Source organism: Mchenga conophoros, linkage group LG15, assembly GCF_057382185.1.
Source record: "Mchenga conophoros isolate Kocher_MC1m ecotype Shallow Benthic linkage group LG15, M_conophoros_male_GT1.1, whole genome shotgun sequence".
In the NCBI taxonomy this organism is placed as follows: Eukaryota; Metazoa; Chordata; class Actinopteri; order Cichliformes; family Cichlidae; genus Mchenga; species Mchenga conophoros.
The window spans coordinates 33,800,927-33,813,358 of NC_140540.1; the positions used below are offsets into that span (position 1 = coordinate 33,800,927).

Below are 12,432 nucleotides of genomic sequence, written 5' to 3' on the forward strand. Positions count from 1 at the left end.
GTCGGTGCCGTTCACCGCTTGGCTGCCCCCTACAGGACAGTTATAGAAAACAATCCAAATCAAAACGGAACTCTAGAAAAAGGAAGAAAAATACGCAGAAATAGTCTGATAGCCCATTTCTTACAAAGAACTGTACGTGGAAAGTATTGGCTAGGCCTAATTACTTTAATCCCTCAATCAAAGAAAATATTTTCTATCATTAAACAGTTGGCTACCAATATTAAATCATGCTTTTACCTTGCAACAGACTGACCGGGATTCATGGAAAACAGACATATTTAAGTCTGAGCTTAGACATTTTTACTCTGAACTTGTTACAGAAGACAGCTTTAGTCTTTTCTTAGGCCTCTTTAAAGCATTTCCTCAGTATATGAGTTTATGGCTTGATGTGTTCCTTATAGCAAATTTCAGAGGTGGGACCAAGTCATTGTTTTGCAAGTCTCAAGTAAGTCTCAAGTCTTTATCCTCAAGTCTCAAGTCAAGTCTCAAGTAATGTCAGGCAAGTCAGAGTCGAGTCTCAAGTCACTGGTGTAAAAGTCCGAGTCAAGTCACAAGTCTGAAACTTTGAATTTCAAGTCCTTTCGAGTCTTTAAAAAAAAAATGAAAAAAGCATGTTGCAGTTATATGCTAAATGTAAATGTTAGACCATGTAATTTTTAACTCTGTGTTTTTCTCAACACATGACAAAATAGTGAACTTAGAAAATATACACAAATTGTGAAATTGCACCTCTTTAAAATGCAGCTCAATTAAACCTAGCTCCAAGAATAATTTTCACCGACAGTTCTGAGATAAGCTGCATGTTATTCTTGGATGCGGTTGTAGGACCAGCTTTAAAATCGCATGACAAAAATATCATACATATTTAAAAAAAAACTGTATCACCAACGTAGCCTGGACAACATTTGCTAGTTAGATGAAGTCAGCTATCTCATCTTAGCATATTTATATGCATATTTATAATCATACGGTTCTTGGAGTGAGTGCATACACTCATGAAGTTTAGTAACTTCCGGTCACTGCAACAAGTCCAGGTACAGTTTACCGCCGGATGGGTACAGGACCTTGAAATGCACCGTGTAGAACGAAAGACCATCGTACCTATCATAAGTTTACCAGTCTCACAAATTGTCTTCATAAATACACATTCCTTAACCGTTTATTAATAGGACCTTTGAGCTCAAGGGTAATTAATTAGTAGTGGAAATAATTTCTGGTAGCATCACAGAAATGTAGCAGTGACAATAATATTGTATGCTGTAATCGTACTGGGCAATTAGTGATACAAAAAACCTATTTTATCCTGTGAATAAAAGTATATATTTTTGTCAATGTACCATAATAACAGAGGCGAAACGCAATATTGTGTCAGGACAATTTACTATTTATGCACAATAAACAAAGAAGCATAGCGCAACAATTTCTGTTCAGCGCCAGACTTGCTTGTAACCTATATCACCAATTATGTTATGAAAGTGACGTATTAACTACTAAAAAACACTGACCTTCGTGTAAATGCTTGGAGCAGACTAACCTGTGAGCTGGAGTGTTCTGGGACGTTATATTTGGTCTTTGAATGGCTGCAATCCAGGCCATCCGTCACGTCTTTGTTACTTCGGAAACATGGCTCGAACAATTTCTTTTCAACGACGTAATCCGATAACAACCGATCTCTTTACCCGTCGGCTTCCCGTGGCTGTCATGCGACCGGCTATTGCAGTTAATAATACAACAGCTTCTTGACATTTTTTGTGTTTCTTTTTATCGCTGTGTGACTGATTTCAATTGAAAGCCTGCGTGTGCTAGTACCGCTTGCCACGAGTTCCCAGAATCCTTTGCGGTTTACCCCTGAATGACGTCACATTTTCAATCTCTATAATATGCATGTTAAATTTTATATTTGGGGTGAAATATCAAGTCTTTTCAAGTAAACCGGTTCAAGTCCAATTCAAGTCCCAGGTCATTGGTGTAAAAGTCCAAGTCAAGTCACAAGTCTTAGAACATTTTTTCAAGTCAAGTCTAAAGTCATAAAATTAATGACTCGAGTCTGACTCGAGTCCAAGTCATGTGACTCGAGTCCACACCTCTGGCAAATTTGTCAAAGCCCCAGTGGTTGTCAACGTTTTTACATCATTCACTACATGCAGGAGGAAAGATTTTCACGCCACAGACAAAAACAAAACAAAGACAGAAAAGCCTAGCTGCAACTTTGTTCTGATAATAAGCACATTCACAATGAATTCTTCATTCATTTTTCTTTTAAACAAACAATAGAATAGAATAAACATTTATTATCCCACGAATTAGAAATTTGGGTGTCACACAGCTCTTATAGCAAGAGGAATATAGACACAAAGTAGTCCTATATACACAGCAACCGAAATTCGTATGCACAGATATACATACAGAGATATGTACATAAGTGTGGGGGGTGTATAAATGCTCCTGGTGAAATATACAGTGTACAAACAAGCTGCTAATGAGTAGCAGCAATTAAAAACATATGATATGTCAATTAAACTGGTGATGAGTTAGATAACCATGTAATAGAGGCTGCTGTAGAGGCTGCTCAGTACAGTCTCATACAGGGGGTGGCAGGTGTTGTCCATGATGGATGTTAGCTTAGACAACATTCTCTCCTCGCCAACCTGCTTGATGGACTTCAGTGGACAGTCCAGGACAGAGCTGGCCCTCTTGATCAGTTTATTAAGTTTCCCCCTGTCCCTCTCTGCCATTCCACCACTCCAGCAGACCACAGCATAAAAGATAGCAGACACCACCACAGTGTCGTAGAAGAACGCCTTTAAAAGAGTCCTGTTCACCCCAAAGTATCTCAGCCACCATAGCAGGTGAAGACGACTTAGACCTTTTTTGTAAAGGGGATTTGTATTTGCGGACCAATCCAGTTTGTTACTGAGGTGAACACCCAGGTATTTGTACTCCTCCACCATTTCAATGTCCAAACCCTGGATGTTCACTGATGTAGGGGGGGACTTCTTGCTGAAGTCAATCACCAGCTCTTTCGTCTTGCTGGAATTGATATGAAGATGGTTCTGTTCACACCAGCTGACAAAGTCATTGATGATGACCCCCCTGTATTCCAGTTCGTTTCCCTCTGACGCCTAGTCCACAATGGCGGTGTCGTCTGAGAACTTCTGGAGATGGCAAGTGTCTGTGTTATAACTGAAGTCTGCAGTGTACAGGTTGAAGAGGAAAGGGGCAAGTACTGTTCCTTGTGGGGCCCCCCGTGCTACAGACTACCACCTCAGACTACAACAACTTTCATTTCAAACAACTTTGCAACTTTTGTCACTAGACTGTGTCATTAGTCTGCACCACTTCTTCAAAAAAGCAGCAAGTTACACAGAATGTGAACTTTGCCAGAAATGCAAAAATAAAGTTCAGTCTTAGTCTTATGAAAAAAGAAATCCAGAAACTCATGAACAGAGATGAAAAAATATATAATTTAGTGAGAGTTTAATACTTGTCACTCGTAGTGGCTGCACTGAGCCTGTGGTTGCAGGCTTGATACCGCCATTGTCAAGTCATGTTCAATGTTCAACCTAGATCTATACTTTGTTTTCAGTGAGGCTCACTCCATCTCACAGAGGTAGGACGTGCCAAATGGAAGCAGAATGCCCACAGCTTTCTATCCATGAGTGGATGCTCCCTCTCCACACCAGCCAGACTCACTCGGGGTGGGTTTCGATGATAGATTTTCTGAGTAAAATCGATTTTAGTTTGAATAACGCGATATCGTTCATTAAATCCTGAGTTCATTTTTAAATATAAATGTATTTTGCCAGAAACGCCAGAATCTCAGGTTAGAGCTTTTATTTTTTTTCCTGCTGACGGTAATCTCCAATTTTCTTTGAAAGAAGTCAAGTGTCTTATGGATGTCATTGGGGTGTAATGTCTCTGAGTGTCTTATTAATTTGTTGGGCATCATACTGTCAACTGCCAGAGTTCTCAAACATAAAATACACACCGGTCTCTTTTCATCTCCTATCACATTCACCGTGAAACCAAGAGCAAGATACACTTCATCGTATTTCCTTTTTGCCTTATTATCAGCATTTGCCTCGTTTGTCTCAGATGCAACGCATGTTTCTCGTCAGATATCTCTCCATTTTAACGACCATCCAAACCTGTGGCTGCAGCAGATGCGCATATTATTATCGCAACTGCGGTGAATTTCTTTGTTCCACTGTGAAAGTGATTCCGATGCCCTTTTTGACCTTACAGGTCGGAGCCGTTTCAGTTGTAGGTGTTATTATTGCAGGAAAGGAAATCTCTATCAGCTGGGTGGCAGATGACTGATAGAGATTTCATCCTATTATTCATAAAAGCCAAAATCTTCTAACTGGTTACAAAAAAAAAAGATTGTCCCTTAGGTCAAATCTGTTTCACCTCTCACTAAAGTGTGAATGCTAACATTGGATCACTCTTACAACAGAAGGTGATCTCAGTTCCTTCAACAGTATTTCAACAGCATGACTTTAACATCATTCTGAAGGAGGCTGGAGACAATAAGCTGAATGGACCGTGTAAATGACCTCATTAATATTTGGTAAAGTGTTTTGTAAACTTATGAGTGGCTATTATATTGTTGGAGTGAATGCTTTTATTTTGAAAGTCACAGAGCGACAAGGTGCCGTAAATCAAGTGGCGTAAACCATATGGCAGAAGCGCGAGTTTTAATGCACAGAGAGAAGGTGTGCTCTATGGTTAATGGACGGGAATGGGAAAAAGAACGGCTATTAAGGTGCAACACTGAGTCGAAAGCAGTTTCTTAGCACCTGGTTGATGAGGGAACAAGGTTTGTAACAAAGTTTGTCCTGTAGATATGTATTTTGTTGTTTTACGGAGCATATAGCTGCTGACCGCTACTAAGCATAAAGGCTAAGTTTTCACCCACTAGAGGGCGCTAACGTACCTCGTCATGTTTAGGCAGCGATGCAACGATTTCCCTGTTATATGCAATAATTTACAAGTTTTAGTGTTATTTGTTATGTAAGGTAAGGAGAATTAATTTGTGATTAATGAATAAGTCAAAAGGTTAAAGGTAACACACTGTTTGATTTACTAATAGTCTTTTATTCTGTATGTTGTAGCTCTTACGGTGTGTTCACATACACGGCTGTTTAATAAAAGGATTGTGAACCATCAGTTTGAGAGACCATCTTTTCAACCGGGGATGCTACAGTAAGAGCTTGACCCCAGCTGAGAAGAGCTCCATCCCACGCTCAGCATCGAGGTCCCAGTTCCACAGCTCCACACAAAGTCTTCTGGGATCTGATGGTCAACTAAATTGCCCCGTCCTCAGCATGGAAGCATCTGAAGAAGAGACAGAGTTTGCGGAGGATCCCAAGGCCAATGAGGAAGAGGAGCCTCCACACTCTGTTCGTCGAAGGAGGCCTACTGAAAAAATGCAAGCGTATCAGGAGGAGGAGGCCCACAAGAAAGAAAAACGGCTTCTCAAAGTTTATGATGAATGGAAAAAACAAGTACGTAAAACACGAGAGCAATTAAAAGGAGACTTAACAAACAATCAAATTGCTTCACTCATGGACATGTTAGAGAATGAAAAGGAGAATGTCATAAAGTTGTATATGGAAATTAGAGAAAACATTACTCCCTCGAGTGGCACAAGGCGACTCATAGACGCATGTGAAGCAGTCACCAGAGACATTATCAAGATTGCTCATGAAAGACTCTCAGGCATAGATGACTATGATAGGGACAAGGTAAAGATACGTCTCCGTGAGCTTCTTGAGCCAGACTATGCTCAGTCCATTTACAGTTCCTCAGTCACGCACTCAAGTAAAAACTCTTCTGCCAGTAAGTCATACTCTGCAATGTCAGTAGTAGCTGTTAAAAGAGCAGAGGCTGCAGCAGAGTTAGCAGCCAAAGAAGCAGAGTATGAGGTGTTATTAGAGGAGGAAAAACAAAAGGAAAAGATTCAGCTTTTAGAAGAAAGGCAAAGAAAGGAGCTCGAATCTCAAAGGCGTGAGCTAGAGAAACTGAAGGCTGAAAAGGAGTTAAAGGCTGCACGAGCTAGACTAAGGACCTATGACACTGAGATAAAGAGTGAAATCAGTGCCTCTGATGTTGACTATAGAAACACTGCTCAGAAAGCCCCCACAGTTTCTAATCTCAGTAAAGTCCCTGACAACAATGTAGTGTCTACCTCACTTCCACAAACAGATGTCCTCTACTTAGCACAAGCAGTACTGGATAGTGTTGCATTGAACAGACTGCCAGTGCCAGAGCCCTCCACGTTCACAGGTGACCCAATACAATTCATAGAGTGGAAAGCTTCCTTTACTGCTCTCATTGATAAAAGGAACATCTCACCTGCTGACAAACTGCACTACTTAAAGAAATACATAGGAGGTCCAGTTCGACAAACGCTTGATGGCATCTTCTATAGAAACGACAGTGAAGCATACAGAGATGCATGGGAGCGTCTCAACCACAGGTATGGACATCCATTTGTGGTACAGAGGGCTTTCAGAGAAAGACTGGCAAAATGGCCAAAGATCCAAACAAATGACTCCACAGGATTCAGGGCATTTGCTGATTTCATTCAAACATGTCACGAGGCCATGCCCCACATTGAAGGCTTAAGCATTCTCAACGATTGTGAGGAGAACCAAAAACTCGTTCAAAAGTTACCAAACTGGGCGGCTGCAAGTTGGAATCGTCAGGCCACTCAGTTTATGAAAGAAAGTGGGAAGTTTCCAGGTTTAAAGGACTTTGCCAAGTTCATGTCTTCTGAAGCAGAGATCATGTGCAACCCGATTACATCATTTCAGGCTCTCCACTCTGCAAACTTCACCACCGACACTGGTAAGGGCTGCCAAAAGGACAAAAGGCCCACCTCTAGTGTTCTCCATACCCAGGCGATAACTGAGACTGAAAATAAAGGTCCAAATGTTAAGGCCCCATGCATGTTCTGTCAAAACAACGGACATAAACTTCACAGTTGTCCACAGTTCAATGGAATATTGCTTGAGGAACGAAGGAAATATATAAGGGAGAAGAAACTCTGTTATGGTTGTCTCAAACCTGGACACAGCGCAAAGAACTGTAATTACAGACTTGTATGTGAAGTGTGTAAGAAAAAACATCCTACCTGTCTGCACGACTTCAACTATAACAATGATAAATCAGCCTCAAACCAGCCACAAACTCAGATCAGCACAGAACAGGCTGCAACCACCCTGTCTCTGAATGCAGAAGCCAGTGAACAGTGCGTGAGCACCTCCATGATTGTACCAGTATGGGTTTCTTCAGAGCAACATCCAGATACAGAAAGGCTTGTTTATGCCCTCCTAGACACGCAAAGTGACACCGTGTTCATTGACCAAGATGTGTCTAATAACCTCCAAGCTAAGGCTACCCCAATAAGGTTGAAGCTCACTACACTGCTTGGTAAGGATGTTGTTGTGCCAAGCGAACGCATCTCAGGTCTCAAGGTAAGAGGCTATAACTCCTCAGAAATGATTGAACTCCCTCCTGCTTACACTAAAGAATGTATACCAGTTAACCGCTCTCACATTCCTACCTGTGAAACGGCAAGGCGGTGGAATCATCTCAAGGAAATAAGGAACGAGATTCCTCCACAGCTAGAATGTGAAGTCGGCCTTTTAATTGGCTACAGTTGCTCTAAGGCATTAGCTCCAAAGCAGGTAATCTTAGGAGGCGAGAACGAACCCTATGCAGTTCGCACAGCATTGGGCTGGAGTATTGTAGGCCCGACATCATCTTATGGTGACTCTTCTAGCATGTCTACTGTGTGTCACAGAGTTGCAGTTAAAGAGCTTCCCCTAGTGACTCCGGCTGATGTAATCAAGGTCCTTGAGTCTGACTTTAAGGATAACGACAAGGATAACAAGTCAGTGTCTCAAGATGACATTCTCTTTCTCAACATGTTAAAGGAAGGCATTTACAAAAACACTGAAGGACATTATGAAATGCCACTTCCATTTAAGGAGAGACCCCTCCTACCAGACAATAAGCAAATGGCCACTGTGCGGCTTCAAAGCCTCAAAACCAAACTGTCAAAAGACCAAAGTTACAAGGAACAGTATATAAAGTTCATGAGTGAAATATTGGAAAGGGGTGATGCAGAGGAAGTGCAGAATGAAGCTAAAGAAGGAGAAAGATGGTATATTCCTCACCACGGGATATATCACCCCCAAAAACCAGACAAACTCAGAGTAGTGTTTGACGCCTCCGCAAAATACAGAGGTACCAGTCTTAATGATCATTTGCTGTCAGGCCCAGATTTGCTGAATAGCCTTAATGGTGTTCTCATCAGGTTTAGAAGGCATCAAGTTGCATTATTATGTGACATTGAAAAAATGTTCCACCAATTTCACGTGTATGAAGCAGACAGAGACTATTTAAGATTTTTATGGTGGAAAAATGGCGCAATGAACACTGAGCCCCAAGAGTTTCGGATGAAGGTGCACCTTTTCGGTGCTACGTCCTCACCAGGGTGTGCAAATTATGGATTAAAGCATCTTGCTAAAGAAAACGAGACACAGTTTCCTCTTGCATCTCAATTTATAATGAAGGATTTCTATGTGGACGATGGTGTAACGAGCACTCCAAGTGTCAAAGAAGCAATACAGCTCGCTCAGGAGGCTCAGACACTCTGTGCGTCAGGTGGCCTCAGACTACACAAGTTTGTAAGTAATGACAAAACTGTGTTAGAAAGCATTCCAGCATCTGAACGTGCCTCCCCACAGCAAGCATGTGACCTGGCGTTTAATGACTCTAAACTTGAAAGAGCACTAGGCATTCACTGGCACATTGGCTCAGACACACTCAGGTTTCGTTTTCGCCCCAATGTTCAACCTGCTACAAGGCGTGGCATCCTATCTATGGTTGCATCCCTTTATGACCCATTAGGATTCATCTCTCCTTTTGTACTAACAGGCAAAAGAGTGCTTCAAGAGACATGCAAACAAGGCACAGGCTGGGATGATCCCCTTCCAAGCGAATTAAGGCCAATGTGGGATAACTGGAACAGTGACTTGAAGAACTTAGAGAAAATCGTAATACCACGCTGTTATGTCCCTAAAGACTTTGGCCCAATTGTAAAAACAGAGTTGCATCACTTTTCTGATGCAAGTTCATACGGCTATGGTCAGTGTTCGTACTTAAGACATGTAAACAAAGATGATAAAGTGCATTGTGCTTTAGTCACAGCAAAGACCAGAGTTGCTCCCATCAAGGTAACAACAATACCAAGACTCGAACTGACCGCTGCTGTTGTCTCCATTACTGTAAGTAGCATGTTAAAAGATGAGCTTGGATTGACACAGATAGAGGAGTATTTCTGGACGGACTCTAAGGTAGTTTTAGGCTACATTAATAATGATGCAAGACGTTTTCACACATTTGTCTCCAATAGAGTTCAGAGGATAAGGCTCAACAGCTCTCCCCAGCAGTGGAGATATGTCCCTTCTGAGGAAAATCCTGCAGACATTGCCTCTAGAGGTTCAGGTGCAAGTGAGCTCATCATATCCAACTGGTTCAAAGGGCCACAGCTTCTATGGGAAAAGGAAATACCTCCACCTGCTGACATCGACATGAACATACCACTTGGAGACCCAGAGGTTAAGAAGGTGCAGGCACTGAACACGCTCAAAACAGAGAAAAAAGGTTTATCAGACAAGTTAACAAAGTTTTCCTCATGGTACAAAGCCACCCAAGCCATAGCTCGACTCATTCGCTGTGCCAAGGGAGACAAAACAACAGGCCACAGTACAGTACAAGAAAGACAAAATGCACAATGTGTTATTCTAAGAGACACACAAGCAAGTGAATATGCAGAGGAGATAAGGTTGCTAAAGAACGGGAAACCACTTCCACACAAAAGTAAACTGTTTCAAATGGACACTTTTCTTGATACTGATGGACTCCTTAAGGTGGGAGGAAGACTTAAAGATGCTTCATTCTCCTCAATACTGAAACACCCAGTGATAGTTCCAAAAGGTCACCATGTCACTCAACTAATAATAGATCATTTCCACAGTAAGGTGCAGCACCAAGGGAAAGGTTTTACAATCAATGAGATCAGAGTGAATGGATTTTGGATTCCAGGCATCAACAAGGCCGTAGCAAATTTTATACACCACTGTGTGAAGTGTCGCAAACTCAGAAGAGGCACAGAGGAACAAAAGATGTCTGATCTCCCAACGCAGCGCTTAGATCCATCTCCACCCTTTACATTCTGTGGAATGGACTGTTTTGGTCCTTTTCTAACCAAACAAGCTCGCAAAGAGCACAAGCGTTATGGACTTCTTTTTACATGCCTTTGCTGCAGAGCAGTGCACATAGAAATGTTGGACAACATGACTACAGACGCCTTTATCAATGCGCTCCGCTGTTTTATAGCCATAAGAGGAGCAGTCAGTGAGATTAGATGCGATCAAGGAAGCAACTTTGTCGGAGCCAAAAATGAGCTACAAGAAGCTTTAAAACAAGTGGACTCCAATCGCATTACCACATTTCTTGCAGAGAAGCAGTGTGACTTCAAAATGCACACTCCTCATTCAAGCCATACAGGAGGTGTATGGGAAAGACAAATCAGGACAGTTCGAAACATTCTGCGCTTCACAATTTCACTTTCATCTGGCAAAATGGATGACGCATCGTTAAGGACATTCTTTTATGAGGCAATGGCGATTGTCAACAGCAGGCCTCTAACGGTGGACAACCTAAGTGACCCAAGCAGCCCAGAGCCCTTGACGCCAAATCACCTGCTTACTATGAAATCAAAGATATCCCTGCCCCCTCCAGGCACATTCATCAAAGAGGATATTTACGCACGTAAAAGGTGGCGGCAGGTGCAGTACTTATCAGAACAGTTTTGGTCACGTTGGAAAAGGGAGTATCTATCCAACATCGCAACAAGACAGAAATGGCACACTCCAAGGAGAAACTTGAAAGTTGGAGATGTTGTCATGGAGAAGATGGATGATCTACCCCGCAATGAATGGAGATTAGCACGTGTAGTGGACACAGTAACTGACAAAGACGGACTTGTAAGAAAAGTAAGGATTTGCTTCGGAGAAAGGAAGACTGAGAAGGGACAATGTTCAAGTAAACGTTCTATAGTGGAACGCCCAGTGCAGAAACTGGTTTTGCTATTAGAGACTGTTTAACTGTATTCTAAAGTTTAAGGTTCAATGGAACTATGTGTTATCATACAGTTTAATGGTTACGGGTCATTTCTTCATTAGGAAATCATTATCGCTTCAGTTAATTCCCAGTTAAGCTCTTAATGATTTGGTGGGAGTGTAAATGACCTCATTAATATTTGGTAAAGTGTTTTGTAAACTTATGAGTGGCTATTATATTGTTGGAGTGAATGCTTTTATTTTGAAAGTCACAGAGCGACAAGGTGCCGTAAATCAAGTGGCGTAAACCATATGGCAGAAGCGCGAGTTTTAATGCACAGAGAGAAGGTGTGCTCTATGGTTAATGGACGGGAATGGGAAAAAGAACGGCTATTAAGGTGCAACACTGAGTCGAAAGCAGTTTCTTAGCACCTGGTTGATGAGGGAACAAGGTTTGTAACAAAGTTTGTCCTGTAGATATGTATTTTGTTGTTTTACGGAGCATATAGCTGCTGACCGCTACTAAGCATAAAGGCTAAGTTTTCACCCACTAGAGGGCGCTAACGTACCTCGTCATGTTTAGGCAGCGATGCAACGATTTCCCTGTTATATGCAATAATTTACAAGTTTTAGTGTTATTTGTTATGTAAGGTAAGGAGAATTAATTTGTGATTAATGAATAAGTCAAAAGGTTAAAGGTAACACACTGTTTGATTTACTAATAGTCTTTTATTCTGTATGTTGTAGCTCTTACGGTGTGTTCACATACACGGCTGTTTAATAAAAGGATTGTGAACCATCAGTTTGAGAGACCATCTTTTCAACCGGGGATGCTACAGACCGTGCTCAACACCTCCATTGCTGAGGCTGTTGCAAGGCACTGTGGTTGTAAGATGGTACCTGACATGGCGATAATCCATGCACTGGATGGTGGACACCAGAGGTGAAGGGTTCCCTATCAAGAATCTCATACCCAGATTCTGCTTCCTCTACAGAAGATGTCATTGGGATTAAGGAGGTCCTGGAAATTTTCCTTCCAGTCAATTTTCTTTCCAAGCTCCTTAGATTAGTGATGGCAAAATGAAGCTTTGTGAATCACTGAAGCTGGTCTTGAAAAAGGGTTTGTTACTCGAAGCTTTTCGACACCGTCCTCTCTGGTGGCATCTGGTGGCCAAAAGTATGAAGAGCAGTGCAGCTTGAATCTACAAGTTGAACTGCTTCATTATGATTGCCCACTGTACAGAGCTGAGTTGACAGCTTCTGTTTAGCATCATGTGACTGTGGCGTGGGTGTG

The 12,432-nt window shown here is 41.8% G+C and overlaps 1 long non-coding RNA gene across 1 annotated transcript; it reads left to right on the forward strand.

The window, feature by feature from the left end:
- The first annotated feature begins 8,911 nt into the window (after nt 1-8,911).
- Nucleotides 8,912-11,940, forward strand: LOC146558712 (uncharacterized). Its single transcript, XR_014888559.1, has 2 exons — nt 8,912-9,299; nt 9,428-11,940. It is a non-coding gene; the product is annotated as an uncharacterized LOC146558712 (long non-coding RNA).
- The last annotated feature ends 492 nt before the right edge of the window (nt 11,941-12,432 follow it).